Source organism: Rattus norvegicus, chromosome 10, assembly GCF_021556685.1.
Source record: "Rattus norvegicus strain SHRSP/BbbUtx chromosome 10, alternate assembly SHRSP_T2T, whole genome shotgun sequence".
Taxonomy (NCBI): domain Eukaryota; kingdom Metazoa; phylum Chordata; class Mammalia; order Rodentia; family Muridae; genus Rattus; species Rattus norvegicus.
The window spans coordinates 93094222-93099284 of NC_141543.1; the positions used below are offsets into that span (position 1 = coordinate 93094222).

The 5063-nt window shown below is 48.8% G+C and overlaps 1 long non-coding RNA gene across 1 annotated transcript; it reads left to right on the forward strand.

The window, feature by feature from the left end:
- Positions 1-1737: 1737 nt before the first annotated feature.
- On the forward strand, positions 1738-3650 carry LOC134480719 (uncharacterized). Its single transcript, XR_015631311.1, has 2 exons — positions 1738-2978; positions 3453-3650. It is a non-coding gene; the product is annotated as an uncharacterized LOC134480719 (long non-coding RNA).
- Positions 3651-5063: the final 1413 nt, after the last annotated feature.

Here is a 5063-nt window from a genome sequence, read left to right on the forward strand (position 1 = left end):
AAGTTGCCTTTGGTCAGGGTGCTTTTTATCATGGCAAAAGAAAAGTAACTGGTAACTATAGCTAGCAAGTTTACTCAAGGACCCATCTTTCCAGCTCTCCATTAGCATTTCAGAGACATCTTCCAGGCATTGTTCTCATGGTGATAACCACCACAGGGTGCGGTTGACTGCCTCCTTTCTTTTCCCCAGGTACAGGGCTTTATATAACTAAATCTTTACTTTGAAAATAAAGTACGACTTTTCCCATTTTACAGATGAAGAAACTGAGGGTCAGAGAAGGGAAGACTTTCAATTCCTATGGTTAGGAGATGGTATCAAATGATCTTGTTTCCCAGAATGCACTCCCCTGGCTCAGCCAGGTCCAGGCACCTGACCTCAGCTCCTGGCCCAGAGCCCAGGCATCTATCTCTGTGTGTCTCGGCAGTCTCATCCAGCCTGGGTGTGCAGCCTTGCTGGGCATTGGCTTTATAGTACAGGAGGTCTCTAAGCTGCCTTGGGCTGTCCAAGCAGGCATCACCTTCTTTCTCCAGGTCCTCTTGGCCAACTCTCATTCTTCACTGAGCTTGGATCAGCTCCCAACGGGCTTTTGGCTATGCTCTTGGCTCAGGCTCTCGGGTTCTCTGCTCTCAGGTAATAAATAACAAGTGTCCAAGTCTTCCAGGGAGGAGGGAAGAGAGAGGCTTAGCAGCTCCCGGGTCTGAGGAGTCTTGAACCCGACCCAAGCGTTCTTGGCATCCTGTTGCATCTGTCCCCAAGGCCATCTGCTCTTTCCACGCCTCTGATCTGCTGCTGTGTAAATTATCCCTGATCTTCCCTAAAGAAAACAGAATAGGACTGGAGAACGGGGATGGGGGACCGAGGCCTGGGGGAGGGGTGAGAGGAGAATAATCCTTTTCACTCAGGAACTGTATAGCATCAATCGAGGCTTGCAGTCTTTGTCCAGGCCCCACACAGGCATCCTGCCACAGGATATGGAACCTATGGGGCTGAGAGGATGTGACCTGCTGAGGTAGCTCTGTCTCTGCCCTAGGCTGGACAATTCTAGGTCTCTGGCCTCTTTTCCCCTGGAGCCCTATAGTCTCTTCTGGAAGCTGCAGCAGCTTTTCTCCTAACCCCCTCCCCGCCTCTTCTAACCCCTCCAATAGTCCCCCACCCCATCCCAAAATGCCCCAGAGTGCATCTCTGGTCACCAGATGTTCTCTCTCTCTCTCTCTCTCTCTCTCTCTCTCTCTCTCTCTCTGTGTGTGTGTGTGTGTGTGTGTGTGTGTGTGTGTGTGTGTGTGTAGACATCAGATATCTGTGGTCTGTGGTGGCAAGAGTCACTTTATGCACCTTTCAGGAAGCCTTTGCCATGTCTGGTGTGGTAGAGAGAGTGGAGAAGCAGGCATAGGGTAGAGCCAAGGCTGCCCCTTCCCAAACTGTGGTACCTCCTATTCTCCCACAGATCTAGAGACTCCAAAGTACCTAGGGTATTCCAGTCAAAACTTGTCTATTAAAGATGAAGGAATATATATCAGAGTACTGACTCCACGGTTCTGTGCACTGTTCCCTTGATAATATTTTATTATTTTAATTATATCTGTCTGTGTTGGGGGATGGGACACATGTGAACACAAATGCGTGTGCCCTCGGAGACCAGAAGGTATTGGATCATCTGGGGTTGAGTTACACGCAGCTGTGACCTCATAGAGAGGGGCACTGGGAACCAGACTCCCGTCCTCTGGAAGAGCAGCCCACGCTCTTGACCCTGGACCCATCTCCTCAGCCCTGATCATTGTTTGGTTGTTCGGCTTTAGTCTCCGTTTCATTAATTTCTGCCTTGATCTTAATTATTTCTTGCCATCTGCTGCTTTGGAGTTCAGATTGTTTTTGTCCATTCTAAAACCTCCAAGTACCTCCTTAGATGATCAGGACTGTGTCTGATTTTTACCTTGTACAGACTTTCACTCTATTCTCTCTGGGTTGTAGCGTAGGTGCTCACAGCCATACACCTCCTTCCTAGAGCTGCTTTCGTCAACCCCGAAGCATCTGGTAGGTCAGGCTTCCATGACACATTTAAATGGCTGTTAAACCTGACTTTTGGTTCTTCTTTAGAGGCACACAGATGGGTCTCCATCCATGTTCTCCCAAGGTCGGTTGTTTGAGGTGTCCTAGTTTCCAGACCCTTAATACATACCTCTCTACCCCACATACGACCTCACTTCGTCACTGAAGTTACATCTGCAAGCTGGGTACGAAATCCTTCTGTATCCCCAGGAGACACAGGGGGTTCATTCCCAGATCCCCAACAGACCCCTGAAGCTGCAGTCAGTGCCGTGTGTCCTATGCACTACTACACGTGCACACAGATGATAAAGTTCAATTTATAAATGAGCCACAGTAAAAGAATGATAGCCGTAACCAAATCATAGCGGTCACAGTAACAATGTACTGTCGTAAAAAGTTATTTAAAACTTATGGATTATCTCTAGAATTTCCCACTGAATATTTTTCCATCATGGTTGACCGTGGATAACTGGTACTCAGAAAAGGGTTGTAATTGTTTTTATGTGTGAGGAAAAACTCACTCTGGGCATGGTGACACACACTTGTCATCCCTACACTGGAGGCACAGAGTCCGGAACGTGAGACGTTCATCACCGTTGACTACAATACCGAGTTTGAAGCCAAGCCGGGGCTGTACAAGACTCTGTGTCCAAACCAACAGACGAGGACTCTGGGGCTCAAGGTTACAGTGTTTGTCTGCGTGTGGACGGCTGGGAAGTGAGAGAACACGGCAGGAAATCGAGGCAGGAATTCTACCTTTACCTGGCCTTTCCTTCTCCTCTCATCCATCTTGCCACAAGGATTCCCGGAAGAAGAGTCCATCTCTTTTACCAGGGATCTCTGTGGGTGGTGCCTTCTCTGGACGGTCACTCACATGGAAGGAGTCACGGAAGGAGCCGTATGCTGGGAGCCGTACGCTGGAGACATTGAAGGTCATCTATGCTAAAGGGAAGGGAGGGTACTAAGAGGGTTGTAGCCCACCAGAGTGGCGGTTCCTGGCCACTCCCAGTCCAGATCCATAATCTCATTGGCCCTCCCAAACCTCCCTTCACCCAACAGAGTTTTCCACAGAAGAGAAGGGCAGAACCACAACTCTAATCCCTTTGTTCCATGATTTCATCCCTGCTCCTTTCCCACTGCAGGCAAGCAGGGGGAGGCGGAGGAGGAGAGGGGAGGGCAGAGCAGCAGGGAGGAGGCTCTGGGGGTCGCCAGGGGCTTTGGGAAGGCCGGAGGAGCTGAAGAGTAATTCATCCTCTCCCTAGAGCAAACAGCTGGAAACCTGGGAGACTTCCAGGAGGCTTTCTCTCCTCCTCCTCTGGCTCTCATGACCTCACCTCCTGACTGTCCCCTGTGAACCACCACAGACAACTGTCGCCTCAGCACAGGTCTCTTCTCTCTTCCCACAGGGTTTACTCCAGCTGCTCCTGTGGCCTCCCAGAGCCCAGTGTGTCTGTCCTGGGACCAAGTAACCGTCAGGTTACCCCCATCCCCCAGGCTTCTGCAGCAGCCACAGGATGGAGCCTCAGCTCCTGCATTGGCTCCTTGTCTCTTCTGTCCTTCGTTCTAACTCAGTGGTTGGTCATAAACTCTTGTAACTCAGGTAACCCCAGAATCCTTCTGTCCTGGCTTCCAATGTATGGATTCTGTTGTTTCGTCTCCTTCAGGAAATCACATATGTGCTGGTGCGCACGAACACACACACACACACACACACACACACACACACACACACAGTCTAGCTGTCTAGTATTTCTTGGGGTTCCTAGTCATCTGTATTTTTTTCCTTTCCTTTCTCCTCTTCTCTCTCCTCTCTTTTCTCTTAAGACAGGGTCTTGTGTAGCCCAGGCTGGCCTCAAACTTGCTATGTAGCTGAGGGTGACCTTGAACTCCTGACTCTCCCACCTATGCCTCCGAAAGGCTAGGATTATAGATGTGTACCACCCTGCCTGGTTTATGTGGTGCTGGGACTCAGGCCCAGGGCCTTATGTATGTTAAGTAAATGCTCTACTAACTGAATGACATTCTGGGCCCCCACCCATGTTTATTTCTATCCTGCGCACTTATTATCCCCCCACCTCTGATGCAGCCACTTATCCCTCACCTACTAAGCTGCCCAGGAAGTGAAACATCCCTATACTTTTAGAGTCTTGCTTTCCCAGATTCTAACAAGACATATGGCTAACTATCCCCTCTTTCCTCTGCTTCCCCATGCAGGAGGAATATAACCAGGACCGTACTGTTCAAACATGTTTGCCAGTGGCTGGGAAGAGGGGTGGGAATCCTGAGCTCATCACTAGGGTCAACTAACCCAATAATTAGCTTAGTCACTCACTGGAGTTTAATAAATACTGCTACATGTCAAGCTGTGAATGCTGTGGAAACTCAGGGGCTAACCTTTCTAGTGGAAGAGGGTAAGATTCCTAGGCGATCCAATCTGGTAACGCTATCCAGGGAAGGTCATGCCTGGTGGCTCAGGCCTGTGACTCTGTCCCCCTAGGGGGTAGGTTGAGGCAGGAGGATCACAAGTTTAAGACCTGATTGGGCTCCAGAATGAGTTCTATCCCATAGTCATGCTGACTGGGCTGTTGTGTTTAGCAGACTTGTACTCAGGTTCGAGGTAACATGGGGTTCCCAAGCAAGTGTCACTTAAAAAAAGGGAATACCATATGCTGCCAGACCGTGGATAAGGAAGCTTTTTCTGTGGAAGGCCAAGTGGTAAATAGGTTTCGGTGACTGGTAAATAAATCTGGAGGCCAAGAGCAAAACCAAGGATATAATGTAGACTTCATAACGACAGAAAGAAAGCAGCAGCTATCTACAAATGGTTCACCCACAAAATTCAAAGCCTATTACGAATTGAGGCAGAATCCAATTACTTTTGAGGGGCTGTGACACTTTGTATTATAGGGAGTTATAATGACTCAATTTTCTATCACCACAAGATACTTCAAACAATAAATTTATACACAGAAAAACTATTTATACTTATTTATTCAATGAATACCCACATGCACACG